Source organism: Neltuma alba, unplaced genomic scaffold (assembly GCF_004799145.2).
Source record: "Neltuma alba isolate B1F8T4 unplaced genomic scaffold, ASM479914v2 tig00007894_pilon, whole genome shotgun sequence".
Lineage (NCBI taxonomy): Eukaryota > Viridiplantae > Streptophyta > Magnoliopsida > Fabales > Fabaceae > Neltuma > Neltuma alba.
Genome location: NW_021634895.1, coordinates 14941 through 33611, shown reverse-complemented (window position 1 = coordinate 33611; position 18671 = coordinate 14941). Strand labels below are relative to the sequence as shown.

The following is an 18671-nucleotide window of genomic DNA, read 5'->3' as shown; positions in this document are numbered from 1 at the left end:
GTTAATGCAACATATACATACAAAGCAATGCATAATATTGTACATAAACAGAAGGATTCAAACTGACATATATAGCCGCGTTTGACATGAAATTACACTTTAGAAAACAAAGGAGGAAATGAGTGAAATTAAAGTAACATTTTTTTTTTCGGGCTGACTGAACACAAATTAAACACAGGAATAAGTAAGAAGCAGATGATGACGAGTCCAGTGAAAGGGAGAGCAGAAAGGAGAAACCTGCAGAGACTAATATTATGAGAACCTCTGAGATATGTATGTCTTCCATCTTCAATGGCATTCGCCACCTCTATTTCTGGGGTCACAAGGGCTCCGTGGAGGATTGTTGGAAGGGAAGAGGCAAGAACTGTAGGGTCCGTTTTGACTTTGAGGACACTGGACGGCTGGTTTGCCTCCCTGGTTGGTCCCTTTAGTGACGGAACTGAGATCATCAGAAAGCATTCTGGCGAAGTGATGAGGGCTCATGAGCCCAGCCATATCAGCTTCATCAAAACCAAGAAGTAATCCACTGCTCTCTGATGAGTTCATGCTTCCTCCTGATTCTGCTGTGAGCATCAAGATCATCGCCATTAAGACGATCATGACGATGGCTTTCTTCATTATGGATATGTTCCTCAGTTCTTTCACAAGCTGAGCCTCTCTCTCTCTCTCTCTCTCTCTCTCTCTCTCACACAGTTCTTTATCTTAAAAAGTATATTTTAAATTATTTGATTTTAAAATTATTAATCTTAAATGATGATTTTCATACCAATGATGATTGTTTTGAAAATTAAACTTGATATGTTATGATTTAAAAATATTTGTTCAACATTCAAAATCTCAATCATTTTTTTTGTTAATAATTTTAAAGTAAAAGATTAAAAGTATACATTTTAAATTTAAGAAATCAAATTGAAATATTGTATAAAATTAAAGGGCTAAAAAATTATTTAGCCAATAAAAAGTTACTTTGAATCTAAATATAATGTCTTGATCCTAATGAGTTCTGGAACAAAACTCACCTAAAATTTTTCATCAGAAAACAAAAATAAATTACTAATATAACAAATAGATTTCAAATAACAATAAAATAAGTAGAAATGTAGTTTTAAGAAAATATTAAAATAAAAATTTTATGAATTAAAATGTGAAAAAAAATGAACGAAAGGAAAGGGTTATGAATAAAAATTTATAATGCAAAAATTGCTTATTAGTAAAAGCAAAAATTTTTTTTAAAAAAACATAACTATAAATGTTGTTCTTGAAAAAGGAAACCAAAATTTAGAAATTTGTGCCGAATAAAAATTACAAGGATTTGAGTTAAATCAAAAGAAATGATAAAGACTTGACAAAATTAAAAATAAAATATAGGAACTTGATTTTAATAAGATGAAACTATAAAAGACTTACAAATTAATTTTTTAAATTTTAGTAAATTATTAAATATTTTTAAGTGATTAGATGCAAAATGAAAATACAATTTTCTATATTTACATTTTGAAAACTAAGTTGTCAAATTGAGATTGTGTACTAAGCTAGGGGACACTTTTACCCTTAAAAGCATTTGTGTAAGAGGCTGACATCCTCGTATTTAATAATGGGGAGCCATTGACACACACAAGTTTAATAACGAGTTAAGATTAATGTGTGTGTGTGTGTGTTTATTTTACATGATTGCTTCACACTTGTCCATCCACGTATGCAATCCACTGCTGATACTGACGATGTTTTTGCTTTGCTTGCAACAAATGCTGGGAGAATGTTGCATAATCCTAATGATCTTTGCTGCAGGATTCTAAAGGGCATCTATTTTCCAAATGATAGCTTTATGGAAGCTAAGAAAGGAGAAAAAGCATCGTGGTGATAGGTTAGCATTCTTGAAGGCAGAGATTCATTAAATAAAGGCTTGTTTTGGAGGTCAGGGACTGGTAGTGATATTAGAATCTGGACTGATAGATAGATCCCAGATTTACCTGAAGGAAGATTGGGTAATCCTCTTACTGATGAGGAAGAGAGGAGATTTAAAGTTGATATGTTCGTGGTGTCGGCCAGCTGGGGTGAAGTTCTTTTTTCAAAAAAATAAAATAAAATAAAAGGATATTTTTATCGTTTTTCTTGAGTTTTAAAATTTTAATTTAGGCTTATTTTCCTCCCCATCATATTCAAGTTTTAGTTTTCTGAATTGAGAATTGACAATCTCAGGATTTTTTTGGTTCATTTTCCCTATCTCACTTTATTTTACATTTATATTAATAGGAGATTAAGAACTGAGGCATATTTTTAAAAATAATTTTAAAATATACAAAATAAATATGTGCAAGAAATTTTGTTTAGACTACCTTAAAAAGCACATTTTTAAGTGTTTTGTGAGTTTCCCAAACTCCTTTTAGTAGGATAAAAAACATTAAATAAGGAAAATTTTGCAGTTTGAATATGCTTCAACCTCAGGGCCCAAGATATTCTAATTGGAGGATTATGAACTTAATATTATCAGCTCTAGATACATTTCCTTTATATTTTTAACTAAAAATATTTATTTAATTTCCAAATCTTAAGATACAATTTATAAATTTATTTTTGAGATATCTTCCAAAAATTTAAAACTAAAATTAGTGTACATGTGATTCACCTCCTTTGCAAATAGCTTTTGAGTCAAACGGAATCTAGCTTAGTTCTAATAAATATTTTTTCTTAACCTTTTTAAATATCCCTTTAATTTCATTCTTTCTCCTAATAATTCAATCTTCTTCTCAATTACTGACTTGCGTATCTGCTTTTGGAAAAAGCAGAGCCAACCTAATTATTAGCTCCCACCCCCCGGGGGACACGTCATTCTCTCTGTGTTCTTTCATACACGTATATTTCGTCAAAAAACTGAGCACTTCATTAATCAGTGAACAAAAGTTATTAATTAACACTAAAGCTCCATTGATCCCCTAAACATGAAGGTGGGGCCGATCAAAGTTTTCTCTCAACAGACGACAGAAAGATAAAATAGATGCAGAATGAATGCATTAAAAGTCACATACAAACAATTAATGTGCATGGTTTGGAGGTTTTGGAAAATGCAATTTTAGGATTTTTTGTCCAAACCGGGAAAAAGATCTTGATTTACTTTATTTTCTTGGTTTAATTTTTTTCATATTATTTTTATTAATTTCTTAATTTTTTCTTAGTTTTTCTACATCCAATGCTCTTATTAAAAAATAATATTTAAGAAAAATACTACATCCGGTCTTTAATATAAAACCCTATTTAACTTTTATTTTGGTCCTAAATATAAGACCTCAATCCACTTTGTCTCTCATATTTATATTTTTTTTTTTTCCAAAATAGCATTTCTAACAATGATAGTTCTAATCAATACACTTGATTAGTAAGGATATTTTAGGAAAGACAACACCTATTTAAGATAAATAACTAATTCAACTTACTTTCTTAATCTTTTCAAATTAGTCAACTGGCTCTTATATGATAAAAAATATTTTAGGAAAAAATATATAATTACTATTTCTATCCCTCCTTTCTCATCAAAGATGTCTTTTTCAGCCCGCTGCGACTCCGTGACCGACGAGTTTAGAGGCAGAAGCTGTCGGCAAGCATGAACAACAATTGAATCAAGAAAAAGACAAACTTTCGAAGGGGAAAAAATTTCAAAAAGAAAAATTTAGACAGTTTTGTTTTATGTGTTTGTTTGTTTTTTTAAAATTACAATCAAATCCCATAAAAAAAATAATTATATAAAAGTTTCAATAACAATCTCAACAGCCTATAATGACAAGTCCTATAATAAGAATGACAACCTCTAGAACTTGTTTTTTAATTTTTTTCTTTACTTGAGACCTCATTATAATTCTCTCTTATTTTTTCCCCACCTAGTATGTGCTTGTCTTGATCTCTGAAAAAAAGGAAAAAAAAAAAAAGGAAGAAAATTTAGGTGTTTGGATTGGATTGAAATGCTTAAGTTTTTAACTTAGTCATTAAATAAATTTAAAGTTTAAAAATAAATTAAAAATATCAACAATAAGAATTTGTGACAGAAATACAGAGTAGGTGATGTTATAAAAAAAATATGCCTTCTAATTTAATTGTAAAATAATACGTAATTTTTTAATATAAAAATGCCTCTAAAACGGGCTTTTATTTTTTTTTCCAAAAGTACCAAGAAAAAGGCCTCACGTACTTAAATAACACTAAAAATATATTTTAACAAAGTATGGTTTCAGAGTTCAGATCAAAACATGGACAAACGTACATATTTCGTTTCTAGCTCAAGGTTTCAAAAAAAAAAAAAAGTCTCTAGTTCACGCTATGACTTCTATGTTCCCTTGGTGATTTGATTTATAATTTTGATTTAATTCTCAATATAAAATATAATGTTTTGAATTTTTTTTGAAAAAATGATAGTTGAAATTTCAAAACCTAGATTGGCAAATTTTCAAATCAATTATAATGACTAAATTAAAAGTTTAAAATGTCGGGTAAATTTACTTTTTTTCAAAAAATATCAAGTTATCCTCACAAGGTGGTTGGCTATCTGAGCTCCGGTTGGTGCCAGAGCTCTCTTGGGTCACTGTCAGTTTTTCTTTGCCATTTTTAAGACACTAAATTTAATTATTAAAAAACAATATTATGAGGGCTCATGAGCCCAGCAATGTCAGCTTCATCAAAACGAAGTAATCCACTGCTCTCTGATGAGTCCATGCTTCCTCCTGATTCTGCTGTGAGCATCATGATCGTTGCCATGAAGACGATCGTGACGATGGCTTTCTTCATCATCGATATGTTCTTCAGTTCTTCCACAAGCTGAGCCTCTCCCTCCCTCCCTCTCTCTCTTCTTTGATTGTAGGAAGGTACAACGACACTTCTTCAGACTTTCAGGTCAGGGCATTAACTTGTACTTATTATTATTATTTTTTTGGCCAAATGTGGGGCAGCTCTTAATTGGATTATGAATGATAAATAATATGCTGGGCTTAATTTTGAGTCACGGTAGAAGATTTTTGAAACTCTTTATTTTTTTTTTACTTATATTCTTTTTAATATTTTATTTTTAATTTTGTTTATATTGATTATAGTGAAAAGAAAGGGAATGGACAAGAAAAAATATATCACTTATTTAACAACGGCAAAGATAACAAATTTTATTCATTTAATTTTTTTTATATATGAGAAATTACTACAAGTGATAAATAAAAATAATCAAAATAAAATTTTTATTTAGATCCTAACTATAAAATAAAAGATTACTTTAAGCTTAGAAACACGTCCCATCCTTAAATGGAAATTAATAGTTTTTTATTTATATCTTAACTATTCAAAATAAAAAATTAGTAATTTGTTTTTGTTGCTGTTATGTTTTTCTTTTCTTGCATGTGGGGTTGTATTGTGTTTTTTACTTATCTGCTAGACTACGACTTCTTAATTGGCCTCTGGTCAAGGCAAGGAATTTAATATGTAACATTTTTTTATTGGTAATATATTGTCTTCATATAAAAAAAAACAACAATAAAAATAAGTAAAAAGTAGTTTTTATATATATTAAAATAAAATTTTTAAGTATTAAAATGCGAAAAAAGGTACCAAAGGAAAGGTTAGTAAAAATATTTTGATTTCGATAACAAAAATTTACAAAGCCATTACTGTAAATATTTGTTTTTGGAAAAAGAAATACCAAAATTTTGCAATATATTAAATGTACCCCTTACACGGGAACTTGGTTTAAGATTAGATAAAATCACAAAGACCTAATGAAAAATTACAAAGGTTTGATTAAAATTAGTTAAAACTATAAGGACATGATAAAATGAAAATAATTATGGGGCCTAATTATATTTTCCTATAAATTTTAAAATTTTGGTACAGAATTAAATATTGTTAAGTGACTAAACGCAAAATGAAAATACAAAATTTTATATATTTAGATTTTGAAAACTAGAATTCAATCACACTCCTACAACTAGAAGTGACAAGTGATCCCTAGAATTTGACGTTCATGATAAAATTATTTGATACTGGCCTATTAAGTTTTAACGTTGAACAATAAATATAATTTGTCTTACTTTCATGTATAATCTAGATGAGCAAAACTAACATTCTAAAATTCAATGATGTGAAGCAATTGACACTAAAAATTTTAATAGGGAGTTAATACAACATGTTAACCTTTGGAGTTAATAAGGTCAATGTACATATATTGTCGTCTGTTAATTTAACATCCTGTTTGGTATAAAGCATTGAAAATGAGTGATAGGGATTAAGATTGCAATTAAAAAAATATTAAAATAGTATTTAGTATGAGTAATTGCTTGTTACATGAGATTAGGCAAACCCATAGAGGTAGAATTGGAGAATACCACTTCCCCCCATAGTATTCCTAATCCCACATATATGGGTTTGAATCCCATATAATAGGTAATTCCTTATGTTAAACACTATTTTAATAGGTTTTTTCAATCCTTATCCCTAATTTTCAATGCTTCCTACCAAATCAAACCTAAGGGTGATAACGATTTTGACATATGAAATGTATGTAAAAAGATGCTTTAACAAATAATCTAGGATGAACAGTATTGCTTGCAAAATAATTTAGTGGCAAAAAAGCCTATTTATCCTGCCAAAAAGTGATGGTCATAAAGCATTCTGGCAAAGTGAGAAACCATATTGAACTGATCATCCATAGCCATAATGGTGAGCAATCCATTGTTGATATTTGATAGTTTTTCTGTTCTGAGTTGCTGATCATCCTTGAATCTGCAGTAATAAGGATCATCATCATCATCATCACCTTCTCTTCGTTCATCCTTATTTCCTTCACAAATCTGAGTTCCTCCATGTTTAGATTCTCTTATCTCTAGCAACCTCTCTGATGAGGCACTTTTTATCTTGTTATGTAATTGCTTTGATGGCATATTCTTTAAAGCTTTAAAAATTATTAGTTTGAATACTGCAAAGTTGACGTATGTATTGGTGATTGATATTACCTCTAATACTTAATATAAGAGCTACGTAACAAACTTGAAGAGATTAAAAAAAATTAATTAAGCTAGTTAGTTATCACAAATATAAGTTAACCTTCCTAAACTATCATCTTTAATCATGTGAATTGGTAGGAATCTCTTACAATTAATAGGGGTATTTTGGGAAAAAAATGAGAGACAAAATTGATTGAAGTGTTATATTTAAACAAAATTCAATTCCCTCAACTAATTCTTATATTAAAGATTGAAGGTAGTATATAAATATTGCTCCAGCGAAAAGGAAAAAAAAAGATATATAATATATATATATATATATATATATATATGATGCAAGTTTTGGACTCATTGCTTCATATTTTAATTAAGGACACAAAAATGATTTTATTTAAAGGAGTTCTTGTATATGATTGTTTTTGATGACATATTCTCTTTACAACTGTATTTTGAGACTTTAATATCACTGATCTGAATTGAATATGTATATGTCATTGTGGGACAAAAGTTTGAATATAATATTGCAAAGTTATTGTGATTTGTTGCCTCCTAATTTTGCTTTGTTTGCTGCCTTGTTTCCTTTATGCCTATCACATACTATTTACCACCAACAATATAAAAAGTTAGTTAAGCTTTCTCATTAGTTAAATTATTAAATATGTTTTAAATTAATGAAAGTTACCTATTTACTCTTATTAAAGAATATGATTAGAAAATTCTCTTTTTTTTTCCCTCCCATGTAAAATCGTCATCTCCTCCTTGTAATAAGGAATAAAAATGAAAAACTATCATTAATTATTCTGTCAACCTGATATTAAAGAGGGACACTAGTTCATGAATTAATATAATTATTGGTTCTTACCATTTGGTTGAATTTTGATTTTATTTCTTGTAGTTTTCAATCATAAATTTTTGTCCCTATTGTTTTCTAAAGACTTGGTCAATATTTAACAATGTTAACTTTTAGTTAATGCTATTAACGCCATTAAATATATAAACTAAAATCAAAACTTATAAAAAAATATAGAATTAAACGAGTTTTGGCTTTAATCTCTATATTGGTTTGATTTAAATGCTTAATAAAGTTAACTCAAACTAGTACTTAGGAAACTATGAAACTATAAATATCAAATGTCATGACTTGAAATTACAGGAACAAAAGCTAAAATTTGATCAAACCGTATCAACAAGTTTGAATTCCTCCTCTATGAATTTTTCTCGTCTATCAGAGAGTTTCAATCTGCCGAATGGAAAACACAAAAGCAAGTCCTTGTAGCGTTCTTCAAAATAACATTTGGGAGCCGATTGTTAGTCTGGAAAATGTACTTTTGCAAACTTCTAAAATAAGGCCGAACAGCTTTCCTTTTGGTAAAAAGTCCGTTTGTTTAAGGCGTTCATAATGTTAGGCCGAGCCCAATCATCTCAATGATAGTCCATGTAGACAACATATATGAGTTTCAGTCCCCATAGAACGCAAATACGTCCAGCTGCAAACGAAACTTGCATATGAGCGCCAAGCAGCAGTGTCATTCTCATACTTCATGGCATGCAGGATGAAGACTCCTGTTGTGGCGGGAAAAAATATAAATATTTGATATGGTCCTCTTCAACTCACACTAGCCAGCCTGCAGCCCGCTAACCCGCGAGTTAGCCTGCCAGTCCTTTTTTCATTTTAAAAATATTTTTACAATTTTTTTAATTTTAATAAAAAAAGTTTATCATTTTTATTTAATTTATATATAACTTTATATTTTGTTAAAGACTTTAATTTTAAATTTTATTTTTCATTTTTTTATTGTTTTATCATTGTTATACTAATAAAATAATTATTAACAATGAATTATATGTCTATATTTCAACTTTTGAGATTAATTTAATTATATAATTATATGAAAATATAAGAATAAAAAGAATTTAGTCTATTAAAATTTATAATTTAATTTAAAAAATTTTAAATATATGCGTAAAAAAAATTTTAAAATATGAATGGAGGTTAGCGAGCCAACCCGCCAACCCACCCCTTAGTAGGGTGGGTTGGCAAAATATGAGCCTATTAGGAGGTTATCTTTTCAGGACCTAACCGCATGGTCTTAAGCCCAGGGTGGGTTGGCCTGTAACTAACGGACCAACCCATTTTACCTCATCTAGTAAGAAGAGTCTAACATGTTTCAGCATGAATTAAGATAAAACTTTCTTCACATATTTATCTTGTATATTGTAAAATTAATTTTGAAATTACGGTTTAATTTTTATCCAAACACTTCAATATAAAAGTTAATTGAAAATTAAATTTGATTTTAAATATAATATCTTAATTCATTAAATATAATATCTCAATTCATTAGTTTTTACCCTAGTATATTCCTATTAATTCTTAAAAGTAACGCTAAAATACATAAACAAAGATTATGTAGGAAAGTCATTACAGATTTATTACCAACAACTGAATTACTTTTTTAATATTTTAAATCATAACATATAGTGTAGCAATCAGATGGCTCTGCAACGACTCCCGTCTTTTGCAAACCATGGGTGCCTTAAACCACACATAAGTACGTTCACACCAGGTGGCAGAGCTAGGACGGACGTTGGAATGCTCAGAAGCAATGGGAGTATATTTCTTTCTGAAGATTACCCACGAAATTTTTTTAAAATTACTCTTTGGGAAAAAAAATAATTATTAAATTTTAAAAAAAATTTAAATCAATATTGATTACTACACGTATAGAGAAGATTACTACACTCGAAAAGCAAATGAAAACACATTTTTATAATAATTTCTAATTTGAAATTTTAAAATTTAGCAATTATTTTTTTAAGATTTTCCCTTACTCTTTTATCCTCACTTGGGCATATCTAATAGGATGTCTTATTTGTATTTCTAATGCTTTTCTTATAAAAACTAGTTTGAGATTTAATTCAATTTTAAATATAAGATTTTAATTTATTTTGTCTTCTCTATTTATCTATTTTTTTAAAAAATAGTCTTTGTAGTAGTTATAAATATTAAATTTCATCAAATAATAGTTTAAATTAATACACATGATTAATAAAAATATTTTAGATAATATCTTAAAAGTCTTACTGGACGTTCAACTTGAAAAGGTAACGGGATCATATTATGTTCTTAAAAGAACAAGCTCACGTAATATTAATATACCTCACAAAATCATTGAAAATAATATACTAAATATAGATAACTTTATATTAATCATTTTACATAAAAATAAAATATCAAAATATGTAAATAAATTTTAGATAACACTGACATTAAAAATATAGATAAAATAAGAAATAAGAAACAAGAAAAAAATTTATAAATAAAGATTCGATTTAAAAAAAGAAAAAGAAAAAAGACCCCTAGGTAAAGCGGAACTAGTTTTGGTGTTCATTGCAATGCTCAACACCATAATACGTATTGCTGCAGTAAAATCTACACCATTTAAATACAGTTTTAATGGTTTAGATTTTAAATTTTTAACTAATAATTTTTAAATAAAAAATTATTTTTTCAAAAAATTGACAGTTAAAAAAATTACATTTACTATGGATTATCTATTCATTAAAAAATATTTTTTAAAAAATAAAAATATAAACAATTAAATCTTGGCGCCCATATTATGTGAAAGAATCAACAATACAGTTTTGGCTTTTGAAACAACAATACAACTTAATCTATGTTAGTACTTTCAAATATATAAATATATATATATATAATATTAGCAGTTATCCAAAAAGTATTAGAAGCAGAAGAAACAAGAAGTAAAATGAATCAACAAGTAAAATATCAGATAAAGGAGATGATGCTTCATCATGCCTCAAATATGATTAAAGATATTAATCTCTTTCATAAATTTTTAAAAATTTCTAAAACTTTGTGCATATTTTTTAAAATTACCCTTAAAGACCAAATTTTTTCAAAATTTTTTCTAATACAATGCCTTATGTGTATTTCTATTATTTTACTTAGCTATTATCCAATCATTATTTGGGCAGGCAAGATATTACAATATTATCACATTGATCTTATTTATAAATTATTCTCAATATGTTTTACGAGAAGTAAGAAAAGTTTTAAAATTTATTAATTTAATATATTTTTAATTTTATCTTTATTAAATATGAAAGAACCTTCCTGAATTAACCGATGAACTTAACCGTTTTAGAGTAACTTCAAGAAACAACTTTTTATAACCAAATCATGCTAACAACAAATTCAAATCTATTATGATCCTATAAACTAACTAACTATATAATATTGTTATCCATAGTGGAAAAGAGCGGAATCTAATCATACATACTATCACGGATAAAATAACTTTTCTTAACACATTCATAGACAAATCATGTTAGAAATGATCAATCTCATTTAACATTGTTATAAAACAACATGCCCTTGGTTAACAATAGTTATAAATTTATAGATAATAAACTCCATGTTATAACCCATTTAGGGCAATAGAATCCAAGAGTCTTATAAACAATATATTATATAGTTCGTAAACTAAAAATGGTAAGAATTAAGCCCCATCCTTATTTTGTAATGAATTCATAATAAACAGGTCACATGCAATTCTAAGCCTCTAGTCAACTATCAGCATTCATACCACAACAGAATAATTGAAATGACACAAAACATGATAATGCTTGAATGAGTTAGACACAGATTGTTCTAGGTTGGCAATATGCAATAAACAACATAACTCATAAATCTAAGAGGCACTATAAGTTGCTAATGCAGCTACAATCTTTTTGAGCCTTCCCTGATATCTCTCCTCTAAAACTTTTACCTGTAAAAATATTAAATAATAAGAATGAGACAACGTCTTAGTAACTAAACCCCTACCTATTACATACACTAGTATGGAGCTAACAAGATGTTAGGTAGGATACATAGATTTAGTAATAGTCAATAGACATATATTTAATAGTTAAATCCACAATGATCAAATAAGTCAGATATTTTAGCTAGCCTTATGCAATTGATCATGTCATAAATGAGATCACATTTTTCATTTATTGACAATATATAAATATTAATAAAGATTTCATGTCATCTACAATCACTGAACCCAAACCCACTTTTTTATCCTCCTTATTTCCCTCGACTAGATCTATCGACTAAGTTCTTTTCATTTGATTGGTTACTCTCACGAGTTCATCACATGATTGATGTGGACCAACCAAAAATCATAGGGTACTTGGAGAACCATAAGTCCCCCGTCGAAGAATTAGTGGGGTGTCGTAGTCCCTTAAACAACAGGTAAGACAATAATAGTAGTTAACCATAGAGTTCTATATGGAGCCTAATATCTTGTGGCAAGTATATGGATCTTATAACTCCAATAATCTCCTTCCCCCAACCCAACTAGATACACAGGATTCACAATAACACATTTATACGCATAATCAAACGAATTCCAGAACAATACATCATAGTCATAATCATTAACTTCCAATAATACAAACGGTTTCAATCCTTTTCAAAGTAGCATCCTATAAGACAATTCATACAAAACATAATATACGTATAAAAAGTTGGTTATAAAACCACTCACCAACCTTATACTTGAGTATACAATAGATAGAAATTTAGTCACTTGACCTCATAGCTAACAGTTAAATACAACCAAGACCCTAACTCGAAAATGCCACAATAGGGTTTATATCTGCAAATAAAATTAAAATATTATCTCTACAGTATTAGAGTAAGCTACTCACAAAGTTTTAGCCTCTAACTTCCCCTCTAAGAACTTCAATTGTTACTTAAAATTCTAGCTCGAAAGGCCTTTTTCTAAGATTTGGAATAATAACATATGTATATATGATGATGATGATTTAGATTAAATTTCTAGGCTCCATTAACTAAAATTCTCCTTTAATTAATAGGTTATATCATTAGAATCATCAAATTCATAACCTAGATAGAAAACCACTAATTTATAGTTTATGTTCTATCTTTAAAGAACTTAGACAAATAGATTTAATGTGAGCTAGTTTATTCTCACTACAGAAGTTAAATCATTGATCTAACTATTGAATTTAATTTCTTATCTGTCATAAGTCTATTGTCCAATTGTGACTCGATCCAACGGTGAATGAATTTAAAAATGACAATTTATTCTTCAAGGTTCTATCTACAAAATCTTAAAAAATGAGTTCAAAGCATATTTAATAACTCATACCTCAGAGATTAGATCAACGATCCAACCGTTGAAATCGACAAGTTGGATGTGACAAAGAGGATGACAAAATTTTAACCTAATCCAACAGTTTACAAACTCAAAATTGGGACTTTTCTAATACCACCTCAGATATATACGAAAATTGTTTAGCTTATTAACTCTACGTGCTACCTCCTATATATAGGCTCTTAGAGCTCTCTCATTTTAGTATTTAGTCGATATGAGACTTGTATATCATGTTATGCCATGTATTTCTATAATATTACACACACATAGCCATGATTAATTAAATTTGCCCATATTTTAGCCTCCATTAAATTTTTGCTAAAAAAATATTTATTTATAAATTTAATTAAATTCTAGACAGAGGCTTTAATTTGTAGCTTCAACCGTGGTGTCTTTCTTCCTCAACCGTTTGTTTTCATTTCAAGAGTTGATAATAATTTTTGGGCTTTTTTTTTCCTTTCTTAATATGGCAGTTGCCATTGTTGAATGATTAGACTTTAGTATCTTTTTTGTCAACATTTCTTTTTCGTTGAATGAGTAGACTTTTGCGCTTGAAAATCAACACATGTTATTATGCAATTGGAGAATACCAATTCATGTGACTGTAGCCAATGATACTATGATACAATGGAGCCTCGAAATAAGCTATATCTTCAAACCTCGTATTTGTTTCTGGATTACAAGGAAACCTTCTTCATTATAACTACTATGGAAAGTTTGAACGAGAACGACTTACCAACAAAGGCCATGCTTTTCCTCTTACTCTTCAAAATTCTCCTTTTCACTATTTGCGTAATCTCCCACACTCATGATAATTTTGCAATCAATTATGGTAGCTCCGGCAATTTTTCTTCTTTAGTTGGCTAAAGCTAGACTAGAGATATTGATTCAGAACAATTCTGTCCAATCAAATTCCCCGACAGCAATGACTCATCGTTGGTAAGTACCAAGCCACTTTCTAAAATAACCCCTTACAATACAGTATGTCTCTCTGGCTCTGAAATGTCCTACTTGTTTCCATTGAAGACGCACGGCCAAAAGTTTATTCACCTTTATTTTTACCCATTTTCCTATGACCCCTACTTCCTTTGCTCTGACTTGTTCTTCTTTGTCACAGTTAGATCTCACACTCTTTTGAAAGACTTCTGTGCTTCAGTCACTGCTGATGAAGCTGGCAAAGAAACCATTTTATGAGAGTATTGCATCAACATTTATGACCCTAGTGAGGGTCTTGTCATAACCTTAATGCCCAGCCCATCTCATCAATATGCCTATGCTTTCATCAATGGCATGGAGGTTTGTAAGAAATAGGAGGACATTTTTATAATTAGAATTTACCAGTTTAGGACCGTTAGTTGAGTCTCTGATTGTATAGAGTTATTGGGCCCTGGGCCTTCTTGCTGTTCTTTATTTTTCCGTTGAGTTATTGGGTTCTATAAAGGGAGCTCTGTGGGGCTTATTCTCTTATTTTGAATTATTTTTTGAACTTCCTAAGTTATTAGCATTTAATTTTTCTGTTTATCAGAGTTTTTGTCCTTGGTATTATTCATGAGCATTGGTTGAATATTTATTAAACTATTGTTATAATATTTATGTGAGAAAAAAATGAAATTAGATGCTTTTACAGTTGAGAATATGTGAAAGAAGATAGAAAGGAAAGATCGACAAATGAGCTGCAACTTTTTAGGGTAAGGCATATATATGTTGTTTAGTGACTGAGTTATGTAATGATCATGATGACTGATTGGTTGTGTTCTATATGGACGTAATGTCTATGGTGGCTTATACTTTGGTAAGGGATCCAAAAGAAAACAATAGTAGAGTGATCAGGCATATATTTTCATCACAATTCATGCAAAAAATGGTAGGAAATCTATGGAAATGGCATTTGGAAGAGCATAAAAGAGAACTAGAATATTTAGGATATAATATTAAAGACTGTGACTTTATATTTAGGCATACAGTGTTCATTGGTTAGTGATTTTGTTATGTTATAGACATAAAGAGTATGAAATTCCACGCCCTTGATTCTATGATGGATACTCTAACATATATGAGGTTATAGCAACAGGAAGAAGAGGCAAAGAGTGGGAAGAAATAGACTACAGTGAAAAAGAGGAGGGGGAAAAAAGGAGAAATAGATGCAAAGGAAAAACTTGCAACATGATGTGTATAAATTAGTTGTCATTCACTGTATTATCACTTGTCAATATTTACTACACAGATGTCATTGCATCGAATGCTTTTCTCTTTATGCAGAGAAATTGCTTGTATCAAATACTTCGTAGGGTGAAGTAACAACTATTTGAGTATGAGAAGCAAATGGATAACCAAGTTAACCCGGTCATAGTCAATGTACAAACTAATGGGTGAGTTAGTTTGGTTGATTGTTTTTATAATGTCTTTTCATTTATGGTCAAAAATTCAAAAGTATGAAGTTTTGTCTACAAGGATTCATACGGGGTGCATGTACTCAAATGGTTACGAATGTGGGATAGGACAGTTTATGATGAATATGGATACATAATGCCGAAGTACTCCCTTGAAGACCTCCATGATTTGAAAGTTGGTTGCCTATGGTGGTTTGTTAGTCACCAAAAGAACTTGCATATGAACAAAGTCCTGTCTATATATGCTTCTGAGGAAAAATTAGAGCAACAGAATGAAATAGAATCCTTTGTTGTTTATGTCGATTGTGTTTGTAAATTGTATTTTTAATTGAAGTAATTAAATGCTAAAATGAAAAATTGTTGATAAGATTGTGTTGACAATTTAAGGTGGTTGTATTGATAAGTGATGCTCTAGTAGTTAACATCGTATTTTGTATAAGGGATATTGACCAGTGTACAAGTAATATTATTGCTTTGTATCATATTCATGGATGATCTATTTTCATGTTGCCAATTTATTTATCATGTGAAGATGTTGTTTATTTAAAATTTCTAATTAAGCTATATGTAACAAAATAATTTTGAAAATAACATTTACCAACAAAAGATTTAACAAGTTACAGTGCCATTATTAACAAGTCAATATGTGGATATTGAAAACTGATACAAGAAACTTTTAGAATTGAAGGTGTTGTTTATTCAAAGTGTTTAATTAAGTTATATTTAACTTAAAATATAAATATTATGCAGAAGGTATTATTAAAATTTATGTTAATTGAATGATATATATATTTTCAAAACTTAAAGTTTCATATGAACATATAAATTGATAGGGGATAGTGTCACTATTAATAAGTCACATTGCTACCACCGACAAGTGAGGGTGTCATTAATGACAAATGTTTTTATAATTTTATATTTCAATATGATGTATTTGCATTTTGTTGACTTTTGTTTCAAAAAAAGTTAACAAATCTCATATTAGTCTAGAGGATATGTCAACATTAAATAACATTATACAACTTAAAATCACACTTTCTCAAACTTATTTTAGCAGATATATTGACAAGTGATAGTGCAACCTATGACAAGTACACTATCACTATTAACAAGTGATGGTGTAGTTATTGACAATTCATTTTATAATTTTATATCAGTAATAATAGATTTTTAATAATGATTATATATGACATTATAACCAAAATGTAATATCTCAAAATAATTGAAAATATCATATGATGCTATAACCCATTATGTAACTTGAATTCACATTTTTAATAATTTATATTAGCAGATTAATTGACAAGTTATACTATAATGAGTGAAAGGTCATAACAGGTCTATTGACAATGTAAGGTGCAGATAATCACAACCGAAATGACAGCAAAATCTAATATACTAGTTTATAGTCAACTTTTATTTACACCTTCATATACATGGAACTATTCCTATTTCACAACCCATCTAAATAAAACATACGGGTTGCATGTAATTACCAAACTAACTGTTAGTGTGTATCTATTTACAAAAAATTCCCTTTACACCCATTTACAAAATATTCTGTTTGCATCCATATACAAAAAAATAGTTGACTTCAACATGTTCTCAGTTGGGATTTGAGTTCTTGTATGTCTTAGCAATATGTCTAGTCTCTTTGCATCTTTTACAGTGATAAACCTTCTTATTTTAGAACTGAGATTCTATCCTATTAGTCCTTAGTGTACCTGATGGCCTTCTAGTTACTGATAGTTGCGAGAATATTTGGGTTAGCATATGAGTCACTACCTTTCATAACTCTTCATAGCTTGTCTCTTCCTTTATACTTGTTCTTCTTCCACTACCTCTAACATATTTTATATCATCTTCTCTATCATTTATAAGCTTACCTCCTATATGAACGAAGCAAAATATATGAAGCAGTCATTGACAAGTGAAGGAGCAATATTGACAACTGTTGCAGCATATATTGACAACTCTCGTGGCCTCCATTAACAATACAATATCCCATTTTGTAGTAAAGGTTTCTACCCACACCAACCTTCATCTTTTTTATCCTTTCCCACTAACCATGCTAAAATTGAGCAGAACCACTCATAATATACCCAAAAACAGAGCACTCATTATTATCCTATCCATCCACAATGAAGCCCTAACTTAAATCACCAACCTACACTAAACTAAAAACACAACCTTTCTATTGATTAACTTATTCATTTTAGAACAAAAGTAAAAGCTTTGTAATACCTAAAGGCAAAAATTATTTTATGCATTCTAATACCTAAACACAATCTGTCAAGCAAAATGTTGTAGGAGAGGAGAGGAAACAAAGTTTCAAATCTAGAAATCTGTAGAGATTAAAATAGAAGTTCTTTTGAGTTCATTAATGGTGATGAGGAAGATGCTTCATCACAATGACTACTTCCTTCTTTCTTCAGGTCTTGTCTCTCATGCATAAAAGCTTTAAACTGCGTGGAAAACACTTCTCCTTCTCTCTTTTTCAGTGCTTTTTCCTTCTATACTACTAAGGCAATAAGGTCTTTTTAAGTTTGTTATTATTGCAGTGAAGTCCTTTTGGGACTTGTGAAAATTTTCAAGAACCTTTTTGCTGTATTTTTTGCTTATGTGGGACCTCAATGCAATTTTCCCTTAACTTCTTTTGATAGTACCAGTTGAAGCTTTTAATTCAACATACGTAGATATGAAATTTGTAAATAAGTACGTACAATTTTGCGTTTGCCACTTTGTCGTTCATTAATTTTCAAGTTATTAATTGCATGCACCATTATTATACAGGAAAATATGGCTTTCTTTCCGGAGTCCAATTTCTCTCTCCCCCCCGAAACGTTCCAAAGTTTATTGCATATTCCAAGCAAGTTGCAAGGGGAAAATGTTAACCACATAAAACATTCAAGTTAAACCAATGAATAGAATTGAAGTACATATTTATCTTAATTTGGTAAGAAGTTGTGTACACTCTATTATTAATAACATTAAAAACATGGTTTTCTTTTTCCTCTCTTCTTGTTTCTATGGTCGCAAGTAAAAGAAGAGATTACTATTAGAGAAGGCACATAGGAAGGAAGGCTTGATGTGGCCGAAATTGAAGGAAAGAGCAAGGA

General features: G+C 29.4%; 1 long non-coding RNA gene across 1 annotated transcript; it reads right to left on the bottom strand.

The window, feature by feature from the left end:
• Positions 1-342: 342 nt before the first annotated feature.
• LOC114753379 (uncharacterized) lies at positions 343-11589 on the bottom strand. Its single transcript, XR_003740993.1, has 3 exons — positions 11579-11589; positions 11362-11366; positions 343-547 (listed from the first exon to the last, which is right to left on the bottom strand). It is a non-coding gene; the product is annotated as an uncharacterized LOC114753379 (long non-coding RNA).
• Between the last annotated feature and the right edge of the window lie 7082 nt (positions 11590-18671).